General features: G+C 45.8%; 1 protein-coding gene across 4 annotated transcripts in view; it reads left to right on the plus strand.

Moving 5' to 3' along the window:
- SLC7A7 (solute carrier family 7 member 7) overlaps nucleotides 1-16,749 on the plus strand; it is a 288,753-nt gene that overhangs the window by 154,512 nt on the left and 117,492 nt on the right. The window lies entirely within an intron of this gene.

Below are 16,749 nucleotides of genomic sequence, written 5' to 3' on the forward strand. Positions count from 1 at the left end.
GCGGTATCGATCACCCCTCTTGTCCGCAAAGACTTCTAGGACTCTACTTTCAAGCTCAGAGGGTGGATATCCGCAATATCGGACCCATTCTCTTATCTGATCTATTGTCTTAGGGAAAACATGCATTATAGTACCTTCAGATTTATTATGGGTCTTCGAAGGGCAACCGCCAATGGAACAGGCAGGCATTGTGGAAAGTTCTGAAAAGTAAAGATCAACATTTCTCTATGAATATCAATGTGTTAAAAAATTAAATGACACATAAAAGGTTCAATGCAAGGTATGTTTTGGTTCTTGGAACTATACACGTTATTCACATGCGGATAAGTATTTGAATAATTTTAAAAAAATAGAAAAATAATTTGACTAAACTCAGAACATGTGACTAGTTCCTTGCATGTACTGTCTTGAACGAAAAGAAATTGGACGCAAAATGAGTATGGTACATGGCCTTACCTTGACGAGCAAACAGTTAGATGCAGGGATCAGAGTAGTTTCTTGTCGTAGAACAGGGAGCAGTTCACAGGTTGCAAACTGACGAGTTTCCTCGAAGTGGTCACGGAAGTTCACAGAGACGAAGAGCAGATAACCAGCACCTTCACGGGTTGACTAGCAAAGCGCAAAGAAGTTCTCATTAGAAATATGAAGTGGGTTATAAAGAATTCGAAACAGGGGTGTGTTTGTGAATGAATGACGTGTATATGCCGTGGCATTATGCGGTTTGCAGGGGGCCGTCCAGCGTGAGGGGGGATGCTTGGCAGGAGACACGGGGTCTGGCGGTAGACATGGGAACAACAACCCATGCTCTATAGACCACTTTGAAGTGTACATGGTCTTTGGCACCTCTTGGCCTTTATCGCTCCCTGACAGCTCCACTTGCCAGCACAAGTACCCCGGTGCGAACTGCCTTTGATAGGGCGGGGGGTGGATTGGGGCGTTGGTCGTGCAGATAGGACACAGAAAGACTCGTGAATGGAGACACACTTATGTGGATTGCAGGGGGCCGTCCAGCGTGAGGGGGGATGCTTGGCAGGAGACACGGGGTCTGGCGGTAGACATGGGAACAACAACCCATGCTCTATAGACCACTTTGAAGTGTACATGGTCTTTGGCACCTCTTGGCCTTTATCGCTCCCTGACAGCTCCACTTGCCAGCACAAGTACCCCGGTGCGAACTGCCTTTGATAGGGCGGGGGGTGGATTGGGGCGGTGGTCGTGCAGACAAGACACAGGAAGACTCGTGAATGGAGACACACTTATGTGGATTGCAGGGGGCCGTCCAGCATGAGGGGGGATGCTTGGCAGGAGACACGGGGTCTGGCGGTAGACATGGGAACAACAACCCATGCTCTATAGACCACTTTGAAGTGTACATGGTCTTTGGCACCTCTTGGCCTTTATCGCTCCCTGACAACTCCACTTGCCAGCACAAGTACCCCGGTGCGAACTGCCTTTGATAGGGCGGGGGGTGGATTGGGGCGGTGGTCGTGCAGACAAGACTCGTTTGCCGCAGGGCCTCACCAAGGAGAGGCCATCTAACTGCATGTAAGAGGCAGGCTGCAGGATCTAGTACATGGAAGGCAGGGGGGTGAGTTTATAAATACCTCACCCTCCCAGGAGAATATATGGATGCAGTTCACCCTGGAGCCCCTGGATGCCTAGGCAGTTAGTCAGCAGCAGGCTGGCCTGTGGGGGCAAGGCGGCACGGGCCAGAGGGGGTCATCTCTGTACCCGGTGCCCAAAAGGATTATTTATTATGATCAACCATATTGATTATTTACCTATAACCATGTTTTGTATCAATAAAATCCAACGGCCTTCCTTTTATTGCCAACGCTTGAACAAAGCGGTGTGGTAAGTATTTTTGAGGTCGGAGGCAAGGCCGGGAGGCTTGATGCCAACCCGCAAAATAACATATGTATGTCTGCTGCATATGGGTTCAACGGTTATGTGGATTGAAGGTGGGCGGCCAGCGTGAGGGAGGATGCTGGCCGGAGACATGTGGTGTGACAAGACAAGGCACAGGAAGACTATTCAATGGAGACACACTAGATTCATTTAAAAAATCAAAACAACCATTGTTAAAATATATGTTGGGTTTTATTTTAGATCTTAATTTCAATTGAACATAAATAATAAACATTACACATTGTAAAGTTGCGGTTGCAGCACATCCAGGGAAAATCTGCGGTATTGTCCACTGTCGCTGGGGAAATGTTGTCTAATGGCAAGTACCGCACAGGCAGGTATTACTCTCCGAACGCGGTGTCCGAGCCTCCCGTGAAGCCACCAAGTGAAGCAACGATAGGCCACCAGCCTGTACCACCTGTGAAAATGAAAGATGCAAACTGTATTAAAATGACAACTTTCTTATCACTGTCGATTCAGGTAAAAAATGTCATTCTGCTTTGAAAAAAATTCTATCTAGAAAATGCACAACATGGAACCAATTTACATGCATTCGAATGATGAGACGACCATGAAATAGTAGTGGCATCACTGACATCACAACCAGAGTATACTTACTCGTTACTCGGATTACGCGGACGAACAGTGCCGCAAAGTTCGTGCATAAGCACCATCATCATCCTCAACACGGTCCGTGAGAGGCAGGCTTCCCTGAACTCTGGCAGCTCAGTGATACATTGCGGACTTGGCTCGCCTTCCGAAATGTAGGCCAAGCACCCGGAATTTTCACGGCAGCAGCAGTTCTCCTCCTCAGTTGGCATTAGCTCGCACCGATTGCACGTGCACCAGGTGGAGACGCCGTCCATGCGACATGGTCCAGGCTCTTCATCCGTTGACTGGTCCTCCCAACTGCCGTCCGAATCCCCATCGTTTTCGCGTGCTTGCCTTTCCAGTAGTTCTTCCTCGGTGTACTCGGGCTCGTACATATACGGCATTATTGTAGCCATTGTGTGGTAAAGAAAGTAAAATAATTTACAGAGATGGTACAGGTGTTCACAAGGCCGAGAAGCGGCGAAGGTAGCTGACCAGAGCACAGAAACGAGTCACAGAATACTCAAAGTAACACAGAGAGAGTAATGGAATCGAAAATCTGCTGCTGTGTGTTGTGAAACGGTGTGTTTATACTTATTGAGGAAAGAGGGGTCCTGCCATTTCCATGGCGACACGTCATTAGCTGAGGCGCAGCGATTGTTGACACGAAACGTGCTTTGGCGTTGGGAAATGGGCGGTACGCGTCTGCTGATGTCAGGCTCAGGGGCGGGGGATTTGATTTAGTGCCGCAAAAGCAGGTGAGCCAGGGCGATGGGGGGAAATGATAGGATTATCAGAAAATGGCGGCTGATTTCGAGTGCGTTAATGGACGAAAAGTCGGGTAAGGTCCATAGGAAAGTTTTCTACGATCTACCGAGTTATGCTTAAAAACACATGGCCGAACCGTAGGGACAATAAAAAAAAAGTCTCGGAACTATCCTTTAAAGCTTGAAATGCTGTTGAAAAAAGGCAATTTGAAATCTAATTAACTTGAAATGAGCAGTGTTTTGGTGAATAGATATTGACTAGTTACCAACCTGTATTAGCTATGGTCGAGTGAGCAAGGCTAGTTCTTGGGAGGGGAGAGGAGCGTAGCAGAGAAAAAGCAAGAAATAATCCATGAGCTGACAGGCTTCCCCAGGCAGTAAAGACCCAGGGACAGAGTCACTCTGGTCACTTGGCCTCCGAAATGCACAATCCCTCTGCAACCCGTCTTCCTACATCACGGACCACTTCAACTCTTATCACTTTCAACTTTCACTTTTTGCTGTGACAGAAACCTGGATCGCCCCTCAGTACTCTGCTACACTAGCAGCTCTCCAAACTGACTCTGATATCATCTCCCACTCTCCCAGACCCATTGGGAAGGACAGAAGTTAAGGTGTAGAGTTACTTATCAGTAAGGCCCTCTACACTGTCCCCTTCCCCCTCTGACATCAATTCTTTCTCTTTTGAACATTCCACTATTCAACTCCTCCCTCCTATTCCTCTCACTTTTCTGACTCTCTATGGTCCCCCTGATTCTCTCAACCCTTTCTTCCCTGATCTGATCCTTCTCCTAGAGTCCCTTCCTACTGAAATCCCCATTGTCATGCTGGGGACTGGAACCTTCCCAAGGCCTGCAACTACCTACCTTGAGCTTAATTCTCTCTTATCTGACTACTCCCTCTACGACCTGCCTACCCACTCTAGTGGGAACTCACTTGACTTTGTATTTCTCTCTAATTCACTCTCCTCCTCTGACCATTCCATTCACCCCTCTCCCTCTGATCACTCCATTGTTCACTTTAAGATTTTGGTCCCGCCACTTTCTACTCCTCATCTCCCCTCTGCAATGACTAAGAGGAAATTTAGGCAGGACTCTCGTGCCCCTTAACTTGATGATAGGAGGACCCCACTCCTGCCTCTTTCCCCTATTCATGCCTCTTCCATTGATCATGCGTTCTCTGACTTTCACTATGCATGTATGACTCCACTTGACCAACACTATTCTGCTCACATATTCACACCTTCTGGCCCGATGCTCAGCATGGGATCACCTCTTAAATTTGAACCCTCAACACATACATATGCTGTAACCCACGCACTGGCACAAACTATGGACACCTTATCCCGTCCTAATCTACAAAGATTCCTTTGCTGCCCTAATCCTCTGGCCTATAACTGGCCTCTGCCAAATCCTCCTAATTCACAAACCTAATCTCTTCATAAACACCGCCGCAAATGTTCATCTACTCTCCAATCTTTGCTCACACATCCCAAGCCAATATCCATCGCCTCCTGCCTTTCTGATAATGACTTTGCTCACTACTTTTCCTCTAAAATGTCTAAAATTCATGACACTGTCAAAGCTCTCCTTTATCACCATCCCCAACCCCCCTTCTGCCACCACCTCTCCACCTACCTCTTTTATGCTTGATTACTTGCCCCTTCCTCTCCTTTTGAATTAACATCAATTCTTCACAGTGCCAACCATCCTGAGCTCCTATCAACCCTTTGCTTCCCAAATGATTAAAGACTTAGGCCCTGATTCACTGAGCGGTTCCCAATGGGATATTGTGCCATTATAAAATGCTTCTGTGAATCAGGTCCTTAGTCTCTCTCTCTCTCTCCCTCTCCCTCTTCCTCTCCCTCTCCCTCGCGCTCTCTCTCTCTCTCTCCCTCCCCCTTACCCCCCGCTGGATTCTTCCTGGCCTCCTTCAAATCTGCAGCTGTCATTCCTGAATTGAATATACCCTCCTCTGACCTAACTATGATCGTTCCACCTGACTAATTCCTGGACTGCTTCAATGCTACTGGGTCAAAGGCCACCCACGATCCCTGCAGTCATGAAAGTGAGATTGGCTGACCTCCATAGCTAACTTTCCTGAGGCATTATCAGTGCTTTTCACCTCCTCCATCCTCCTCTAACTTACTTTATTCCTTTCACTGCATGTATTACTCCCACTTGTGTTTTGCATTGCCTGTGCACCATCTGCTTTGTTTGCTGCCTTCATTTAAAGTCGAACTCGGGGTGTGCTTTTAAAATCGAATTTGGGTGTTTTGCATTACCTGTGCACCATCTGCATTGTTTGCTGAGTTAATTTAAAGTTGAAATTGGGTGTGTTATTCTCCCCGACTCAATCTACTAGTCCCCTAGTGAGTTTAGCCAGAACTGTGCAGTGTTGCCACTCCTCCCTCATTCTTTGGCTAAATCCTCTGCCCTCCTATGGCTCTCTCCATCTCTCCCATATTCTCAAACTGCTACAATATCACCTATCCCCCATCCCTCTCAAAGTCAGGTAGGAAAATGCACAAAAATGATATCCTGAGTGCAAGCCCTGGACTTCCCATTGCAGAAACATATGTCAGTGCTTCCTCTAGAGAGGTTTTCTCTGATATCCTTTTCTCTGTCCCCTCTCCCGTTCTCTGGACTCCCCATCTCATCTCCACTCCCTCTCCCTCCTCACTCTCCTCTATTAACAGTGGCACCAAGTGGGAAGTCCTCTTGGCTGGCTTTACATCCTCTCGTTGCTTTGTTAATGTCTATCACACTGGCACCATTTTGGTTCAGGGTCCACAACCCAACCTCCTTCTTTTTGGCCGCATCTTTCCTTCTCTCATTAACTTCCTTCCTTCGCCTGCATCCCCCATTCTCCCTCTCTCCCTCCTATGAATGGTATACCACGGCCCTCTACCGCACCTGAGAAAACATTCAAAAGTGCTGTCTACCTCCACCTGGCGACTCTTAACACCCACTCAGCCATCAAACACTGCTCTGACATCTACCTCCTTCTTGAAGACATTGACCTTGACATTCTCGGTCTTACCTAGACTTGGTTCAATGCCAGCTCAGTCACTGCCTTTGCCTCCCTCCTCCCTGAAGCTTCAAGATCATCTCCAAGCCTCGACATCACCGCACCGGTGGGGGTAGGTTGCCTTAATCTTCCTTGAGTGGGTGCCTGCTTCCATCTTACCTACCCAGACATATTCCTCATTTGAAAGCTTGGTTTGCAAGTTGGTCACCTCTCCCACCTCCACCCTGACTATTGCGACCATCTTCAAGCCTCCAGGCGCCACCTCCCTATTCCTCTCTGAATGGGCTGACCTCTGCGCTTCTTTACTTTCTTCCACCTCTAACCTTCTCCTCCTGGGTTACTTCAACATTCAACTGGACTCCCCTGGCTCTGCATCCACTCTATTCACTGACCTCTGCTCCTCGCTTTCCCTCTCCATTCTCCCTTTGGGACCAGCCCACACAGATGGACAAACTCTGGATGCCCTCATACACTCTAACCTCTCTCTCTCTCCACCCCCACTAGTCATCCCTCTGTCCTGGTCAGAGTGCTCTTTCTCCGCTCCTCTCCTCCCATCTGGGTCCCATTGGCCCCTGACCACCACCCCAAAAGTCACACCAACCTGTTCACTAACACCCGCCCGATGAAACAAGTGACTGCGGCTGCCTTTGCCTCCACCTTCACCCCCTCACTTCTGACTCTACCTCTGACTCTGCCCTCAGCAACCTCCATATTTCCATCACCAACACTCTTGACATTCCTGGCCCAGTCATGAGGATCTGTTTGAAATCTGCCTCAAAGCGTAACACTTGGTACGACACCGAACCTGCAGCCCTGAAACGAAGGTGCAGGACAGCAGAACGGAAGTGGCAAACCTCTGGCTCATCCTCTGACAAACTGGCCTGCCGCCTGCTTCAAAGACAATACAGACTCTCCATCCATGCCAGGAAAAGAGCCCGCATTCAGGCACGAGTCTCCAGCGCATTCTAATAACACAGCAGAACTTTTCAAAATCTGCAGGGAACTAGCCAACCCCCCGCCACAGTCTCCTCCTCCCTTTCTCCTTCCCAGGCCCTCTGCAATGCGCTGGCCTCACACTTTGGCACCACAACTCAGGACATTCTGACCATCCTTTCTACACTCCCTCCCACCCCATCCCATTTTCCCCTCTCTCCTCTTTCCTCCTTTTCCTCCTTATCTCCTGTCACACCTGAAGAAGTTACCAGAGTAGTCTGCTCCATGAAGGTCTCTTTCAAACAGGCTTCCCCTTGCTCATCTAGGACCATCACGGATAACATTGGCACTCCTGACCCCACTCTCGTGGATTCCTGCAACCACTCCTTTATCACTGGATCTTTTCCCTTCTCCCTTAAGCAATCTCTTTTGTGCCCACTTCTGAAAAAAACATCCTCTGAGCCTAACCACCCTGCCAGCTATCACCCTAACTCCATCACCCCCTTTCTGGGGAAGCTACTTGAGAAGCTGGTTTTGCCCCAATTTAACTCTCACACTGAACTTGTTGGAGGCCTCCACAACCATCAATCTGTATTCCAAGCTTCCAAAGGCACGGAAACTGCTCTTCTGAACACCCTTGAAGAACCGCTTGCATCTCTGGACTCCAACTCCCCAGCTGTCCTTATCCTTCTCGATCGCTCCTCCACAGTTAACCATTGTGTTCTTATACAAAGGCTCCATGATACACTTAGTATCTTGGAACGGTATCTGGATTGGCTGTCCTCTTTCCTCACTAACCGCTCTTCCCAAGTCATCCTGGGCCCCTTCTCCTCTCCTACTTCCATCGCCACCTGTGGTGTTCCTCAGGGCTCTATACTCTATACTCTCCCCCTAGTTCTTTAACATCTACCTTGCTCTCCTTGCACACCTCATCTCCTCTTTCTGCTCAAACTTCCAGTGTTACGCAGATGACACAAACATCTTCTTCAGACTCACTGCTAACCCTCTTGCACCCTCCATCATCCCTTACTGCCTATCTGCCATGCAGTCCTGGTGCGCCTCCATTGAGCTCCGCCCCAACGCCTGTAAAACTGACATCCTTCCCATTGGGACCCCTGCTCCCTCCTTCTTTCCTTCACTCTGGCCTTTCTCCGTGGGCTCTTCCTTCTCAAAGGAATTCTACCTTTTCTCATTTTACCTCAGAGGCTCTATTTGACTCGAGCCATTTTTCTCGCTAGACTTGACTACTGTAACATCCTCCTCCTGAACCTTCCTTCTTCCACTCTGCGACCCCTCCATCTTATCCAAAATAGGGCAACAAGTCTTCTCCTTGGCCTTAAGCTCAGGGACCGCATCTCTCCTGCACTAAAAAGTCTTCACTGGATCCCAGTTGTTGCACGGAGTAAATTCAAATCCCTCTGCATCATCCACAAGGCTGTCTGGGCCCGGGACCACACTATCTTCAACTTTATCTCACTAAATACTCTCCCTCTAGACCACTTCACACCTCTGGCACCAACTCTTTGTGTGATCTTCTCAAATTCCGGAAGTTCCTTAAGACTTTCCTCTTTTCCTCCTCCTTCCCTCCTTCTCGCCTTTGCTAATCTCACAGTTGCTAATTGCACAGTGTTATTTACACCAATGCATCTTCGGGGCCTTGACTGCCCACACCAATTCTTCCCAGCTCCTGTCTTTCCACAGCACTTTGCATCTGCACACCCTCCGCTCTGGAGACTCACACTTACACCTACCACGGCCCAAGCTGTGTAGCACTGAACATTCTAGCATTTCGTCCATGGCTCACCCACAGGCTCGGACTCCCCAGCACTTACCCCCTCTTCCATCTTGCTTTCTGCACTTGCACGTTCTGAATTATCACATGGCATAGTAGGTTAGCCTCCCTCCCTCTTCCCCCTCTGCTCTTAAATATTGTGTTGTAATGTTGTAATGTATTTCCCACTCTCCCTCCCTCTCTGCCCTGTGGGCACTTAGAAACAGTATATTCTTATTGTATAAGCGCCTAACAAGCAACCAATAAATAAATAAACATCCCATCAAACGATCGCCCAGTTTCTCGCCTTCCTCATTATTCAAAGGTCCTTGAGTGAATGGTCTTCGACCGAGTCACTAAGTAACTTGAAGATAATGGCTTTGGAGATACACTTCAATATGGCTTCCATAGTAGCCACCACACTGAGACCGCACTCATAGATGTCATGATTCTCTCTAATGCTCACCAATCAAACTCTCTTCTATAATCATCCTGTTGGACCTTTCTGCTTCTTTTGACACTGTCAACTGCTCCTCTCTCCTCTTCCCTCTCCAGTACCTTGGGTTTCGCAAAAGTGCTCTTGCCTATATTGCCTTCTTCTTGGAAGGTTGATCCTTTAGAAGCTCTTGGACCTCGCAAACCTATGACCCCAACCCTCTGCTGGTCGGCATCCCCCAAGAATCAGTTCTTTGACCTCTGCTCTTCACCCTTTGTACCTCTGCCTTAAGATGACTTATCTCATCCATTGTTTTTTGCTATTACTTTTTTCCTGATGACACTTAAATATTTTTCTCTTTTCTCACCCCACTCCACTGGAACCTGCTGCCCAAAGCAATCAAAGTCAGCCCAACTGTGGATCTCGTCAAAGCTCCGCTTAGACTTAACTTACTTGCTAAAGAGGGATCTCCATCTGCCCTCTTCCCCATCCTCCCTACCTGACCCAACCACTGCCTTCAGTGGCAATGAATGATGTAATTTTATATATTTATTACTCCTTTTTAGTTTAAAGGATGTGCTCTCTTAGCTTAATGTTACCTTTGTAATTCACCTGTTTTCTCATAGACATTGTGTTTCTGTTTGTTTTGTCCCTGGTAGGTGTCCTGATTTCCATGCAGACAGGCACAGTGTGCTAGTGAGAGTGGCAATCAGAGAGCATTGCATTCTTAGCCCCTCTGAAAGGAACACCGGTTATGTGGCAATTATCAGACATTGGCTAATGCTTAGATGATCTATCATCATTAACTCTTCTGCTATACCCCAGCTGCTGTCCACAAATACCAAGCAGCTGGTGAACATACAGAAACGTGGGGCGACAATCACTCCAACTGAAGACTGTCCCAATCCCCAGGCTGAATAGCTTTATATTACGTGTGAACCAAAGTGGGGATACAGGGGCATAGTCAGTGACTGAATATGTCCAAATGCCGGTGAACAGGAGGATAGCCAATGAGAGCTTAGTTTGATAGTTTGATGTCCATATTTCACAAAGACACATGAGTGCTGTACAGCAACCCACAAAAAATCAACAGTACTGATGTACACTGACACACTGGAGCCAGACTGAACAGTAAAGGATGTTGTGCGTTCCTCAATAGAATGCAAAAGCATGCTGATGACAGCGTAAAGGTCAGATTCCCAGGTAGGAAGAGGAACAGCAGGGGCACGTTTGAGCAGAGGGGAAGACAAGAAGCTCCAGTTTGGAGGCAAAGGAGTGGATTGGAACAAGCTATGAACCAACAACAATCCAGAACAGGTTCAGAAGGAGACCTGGGTTTGAAAGCTCAGCTTCAGGAGAAGAGGAAGACTCAAAGCCAGTCCACAAGGAAAGCAGGCATGTAGCAAACCAAGAACCCAAAACCAGAAACACTGCAACAACAATAATACAAGGGAATCAATGAGAGTTTCCGGGCCACATGTAGGGCATTGTGGGATGACGCGCTTCATGTCTCGTCGCAAGCAACAATGGTGATTGTAGTGCAGATCAATGACGTGACACCGTCCATTCCCACCAGCCATGTACGGTGTGGCAGAGGATGTGAGGGAATAGCTGGGAGCGGAAATGCGCCATTAAGTGGACATGACACTAATACAGAGTAACCCAGTATTACTTTCACTAAAGAGAATCTCCACACATATGTATATGAAAATGTACTTTATATTTTACAAACCGTGGTCCTGATACTGCATGGACCACACTGGTAAATATAGGACCACTATTAGGACAATGTTCGAGAAGGACTTAATTCCAGGACCCCTCAGGCACCTTTCTGAAGGTGACTGAAGTGGTGAAGTCTAGTATCAAAGTCAACTCTTGGTTTCAGGTAAGGGCAGGAGGGCCTTGACCATAGCTCTATTCTGCATTGTTTCAGATGTGGTTCCAGTGCAGATACAGATCTTTATTTGAGGAAGACTCTGTGGGGCCACTGGAGAGGATGGTGTGCATCTATTTAGTCCATGGCGACTAAAGGTGCAGATGGTGTCTGGCAATGGCAGTTTGTAGTAAGAGATGTAGTTCTCAGAGGAACGATGTTCATTTTAGGTTTCATCTATCTTAGTTTAATTTTGCAACTGTTACAAACTGCAGGTCTCAGACACTGTTGGTTGCCGATGCTGTCAGTGGCGGTGCTCTCGCCTCTTCATGGTGGCTTTTGTGCACGGATCAGTTAGCAATACTTCCTGAGATAAGAGTTCTCGTGGGCTTGTGAATCTACTCTACCCTCTTGGTTATGGGGTGAGAACATACCTTCTGGTAACAGAGGTCTGTTACAGTCTGTACCGGGGTAGAACTTCAGTTCAGCTGTCTTTGGGTTGGCATCTTGCACCTTACTTTGGGGCCCATGCCTAGGTGTTACAAAGTAAGGGAGAAGAACCTCCACTTTGCTTGCAGGCAGGACAGGCATCTGTGTTTTTGTTTACAGTGAGGTGGGCACAGGCCCACATTTGTTGATTGATTGATTGATTTGTTTATTTATAGAGCGCTTTACACCAAGGCACTGTACACTAGTGTATTCTCTTTACAGCCACTGGTCTTCTCCTGCAAGTGTTTTATTGGCTTATACACTCATTGGGGAGGCAGTCTTAGCTTGCAGACAGTGAAGATGTTTGTGTTTAGTACCACTAATTGCAGGAAGGACTTCTGGTAGTTGTAGTTTGTAGTATTCCGGAAAGCAATTTTTTCAGCCACAGATATTTATTTTAAAAGTTTGTCCTACCTATGTTACATGTTCCTCAGAAATCATTGTCCTTGTCCATGACATTCTGTGCATATCAATGTAAGCAGTATGCTGAACCCATTAAGGAAGAAAATGTTATCTGACACTAAAAAGATAATTAAGCATAGAGCATTTAACAATATATATCTAGGCTTCCATACATACACGTCATACATTACTCTTACACAAAGAGTTAAATTCGCTCTCATATACCACGTGCTAAACCTCAGGACATTTAGTGCTAGTTGACACAATGAGAGCCTCCCCCTGAATACTAGATGAACTGCATAGTACTGCGGGCCCTGCAATCGAAGGTAGGGTTGAAGAGGTGGCAGTCCACATCCTGGGCAAAAGTGAGGCATGTCACGCACCTGGGCAGTTAAGGGGTTAAGTGTAGTATTTTCAGCATGGTCCTTATGAAATAGAACAGTTTGACACCTTAAAATGTTTAGGATATGCAGAAATATAATTCTTACATATGTGCTACTTATCTAATACTTAATATTGCTGTAAATGCTGCACTGCATCCACTGGAAACTCCTACTCTAATTTCCTCTATTATATACATGATCAAAGGATATGGTGGCGTGTGCGCAGTACAGCTGTTATTAGAAATGTGATATTTCCCCGTAACATAATCAGGGCAGATTTAATTTCTCTTATGTTACCATCAACTTTCATCCTGGAGGCCCATTATGACAATATCAAGTCTTTTCCAGTGTCCAAGCAATCTATCCCCCTAAATCTAATGGAAAGATACAAAATAGAATGTCAACACTAAAGACAAAGATATTATAAGGCATCAATAATAGACCTTATCCCATTCTCCAGCTACTTATCCTCCTGATGAGGAATTAGCATGGTGAAACACTTGTTGATAATTTGGAAGAAACTGATCATAAGGAACTAAGATAAATTGATTAAAGAGCAGACACTGATCACAAGGATTTTAAGAGAAATTGAGAGCAACTAATCACAGAAAACTGGATTACTACTAAGAGGAACTGATTAAGAGATGGAATTGATCAAAGTGCATTGAGGCCACACAAGAGGGGAAAGAGCGCTATATAAATAACAAAATCCAATACAATACAAAAGGAACACTCATTGACTATTTCAAAAATCAACAATAATAGTCATGAATATAACTTTTTTGAGTGAATTTCAACACTTTCTCCCATTTCATTTAAGCATGTTTTTCCTGCCTTTCAACTAATAATTTAAAGGAGTCCTGGGTCCTTCCCAACCTCAAAAAACAATCACTAGATCCATCCATCCCCACAAACTATAGTCCCATTACGACAGTGCCATTCTTAATCAAAATTCTAGACCGGGTGGCCTATCTCCAGATACAGGAGTATTTAGAGTCCAATCAGTTCCTCGGAATCCGTCAATCTGGTTTCAGGCCCCAACATGGCACTGAAATTGCACTGATTGAACTCAAAACCCAGATCGATTAACTTAAGGACAGGGGTAACACAGCTTTACTACTTCTCCTAGATCTTTCTGCCGCCTTCGATCTGGTGGACCATAAAGTCTTATGCAGTCACCTTGATTCAGCAGCTCACCTCTCTCAGGATGTCATAGTATGGATCCAATGCATTCTGAGCAACAGGAGCATGAGAGTCTTCTCGCCATCAGTGGCAGAAGACCCCATTCCAATTACATGCAGTGTTTCCTAGGGTTCCTGTGTCTCACCTACTATGTACAATATTTTTACTAAGCCCCTTTTTGATGATCTGGACCTTCTTGGTGTCACCTACACTAATTATGCATATGATACCCAGATTCTCATACTGCTTACTGAGGATTATGACGAGGATTTGGCCTTGAAAAATAAAATCTATCTCATCATCCAGGCATGGATGGCTGTCCATGGTCTATGCCTGAATGATGATAAAACTGAGCTCATCATTCTGGGGACTGCATTCACCCTCAATAAACTTAGCCACAAATACACCTCCTTTAAAATCGATGGCAACCTTATCAAAGTTGCTAAAGAGGTAAAAACCTTGGATTTCTACCTAGATTCTAACCTCACTTTTGCTAAACAGGTTAATGCCATGGCCTCGGCCTCTGCATACACATGCAAACTGATTAGAGCTGGCAAACCTTTTCTATCTAAGGATAGCTGCACTACACTGGCCAAGCCCTTATTTTGTCCACCTTGGACTACTGCAACTCCTTATACCTGGGTGCTAGCAAGTACATTGTTGACAAGATCCAAATTCTCCAGAACAGAAAAACCTCTGTCCGACCCACCAGGACTACTAATACAGATTGTATAGTCGTACCTAGGTTTAAATTGACAAAAGCTGGAGGGAGCAGCTTCCCGGCCAAAGCAGCTCAGTTATGGAACTCCCCGCCCCCCTCCTTGAGGGCAGATCAAACGTTTCAGAGCTTCAGACTTAACACCATTAAATGGCTTAGAGACAAAGACCACTAACTCGCTCTGTGACGGACCTCCCTATTATTGTTCCACTGCATCTCCCACTAGATCGAACTGTTCATAGATTTTGCAAAGCTCATTTATGTTGAATTTTAACCCTGTAAATTATGTGATTACACACCGTGTTTGCCCATTTGTATGTACATATCTGGCCCACAACTGCCTAATTGTATTCTATCTGTAACTGTTGTATACACTTTATGTAACCTGTGTAACTATAAATTGAAAGTCTTCATGTTTCTTCCTGTCCCTTTGCGCCCTGATACCCCCAGGTCTGGTGCGCATTACAAACAAAAAAACAAACAAACAAACCCTTGTGAGCAATCTAGTTGTGTTGTTTGTATTACACACAAATAATAGAAATATCACATTTGTAATAACAGCTGTACAGCGCACAAACCACCACATCCTTTGGTCAGTTTGATATCTTTTGTTAAGGGTATTTCACACGTACACCGTGAGGCAGAAAGTCCTAAGAGGGTTAAAATTGCTGTGACTTATCTAGCTTTTGTTTGTAGCCTAGAGGAGCCTGGTTAGCTCGCCACAAACAGTTATAGGGGAGGTACGCTAGACTCCCAAGGCCACCTGGTGCCGTAGAACATACCCATGTAACATTAGCTCCCTGTTTGGGAATGTGTACAAAGGAGCATTGGGGTGGACCCAGAAGGCATTTAAAGCATAATAATGGATCATATATGAAGGAACTAAGCATATAGCTTGAATTGTATGAGCAATTTCTATTTCTGGGATGCTATGTAGCAGCTCCTTGCACCCCAGAATTAGCTTCTGCTTATTGGATGATGCCCAAAAAAACAGAAGCTGCCTTTAGCTCCTTCTTATCAAACCATCAAGACTTTATTTCCATCTCTCCAAGCTGTACAGTGCTCCGGCCTCTGAGAACCAATACGCCCTCCTGGATTTGTGTGCTTTCTGTCAAAGTAGCCTCTGTAAATTGAGCTACCATTTTTTTATTTTGTGTTACTTTTACATACATGTTATTAGATTATTACACCCAAGAGATGCATTTGAATAAAGACACAGTTGTGACTGTATACTTCATAACCCATTTCCATGATATTGTCAAGTTCAATTGCCGCATATTTGAGCTCTGTGTGCTGCAGCAGCAAGCTTTGCTGTGGCGATGCAGCACAAAAAGCTGAAATCTGGGACAAGTCAACCTTTATACTATCTTGTCTAATGCCCAGCAGATGCATTACAGGTTTGTATAAACATTGTACACTAATGCAACTTAATGTATCTTGATAATTTCCATGTGCACCTCCGATCTATTTAAATATTATGTTTGGATTAAACTATTAAGGGGGTACAGAAGCAAAAAGAAAAACTGAGTCATTTAAGAATCCAGATTTGAGAAACAAACCACCCACGGCTCATCTTGACAAACCAATGCAGGTGCAATATTGAAGGAACGGGAACCAGTGACCTCAAGGTGTTCTCTCTGCATAACATTGTCGAGGTTCAAAGAGTCTGTTACCCTCCAAATAACGCATGACACTTTTAAAATCACACTGCAAGATTCTGGAGTAGTGGTGAAGAAGGGAGTTGGTACAACGGTTCGGGTCCACAGAGGACTGACTTCTTGAGGAACAGTGGCTACTTAGAAACATGCGGGGAAGATCAAGGTTGCAATTTTCCAAAGATGGTTTCATATTCATCTTCACCATGTTTGCACGCCAGGAGGAATGAAGTTTGATACCACAACCAAGGAGGATCACTTCAATAAGGTGAAATACATCTTACCAAAAGACTGCCGCCCTTGTACAAGACCAGCGCATGTGGCAGAGCTAACCATTATTTCTTCCACAGGAACAGAGGCAGCCATTGTGTCTCAGGGATAAAACAGACCTCTCTACAGGGGATCAATACTGCCAGAACATCACTCATTGCATTACACGACGAGTGAAGCTGGCATTTCTAATACAATTCTGAAGTGTCTAATCCAGAACATGGCTGGCCGGATGCTAGCTCCCCGATAAGGGAGGATAGATTGATCATGCTTGCCAGGATCTAGAGTTGATTTGTGCGCAGTGTGCCCTACCTATCTGTTGGCATATTGCGGGAAAGACA

The sequence above is a fragment of the Ambystoma mexicanum genome, chromosome 13, assembly GCF_040938575.1.
Source record: "Ambystoma mexicanum isolate Mex_15411 chromosome 13, UKY_AmexF1_1, whole genome shotgun sequence".
NCBI lineage: Eukaryota > Metazoa > Chordata > Amphibia > Caudata > Ambystomatidae > Ambystoma > Ambystoma mexicanum.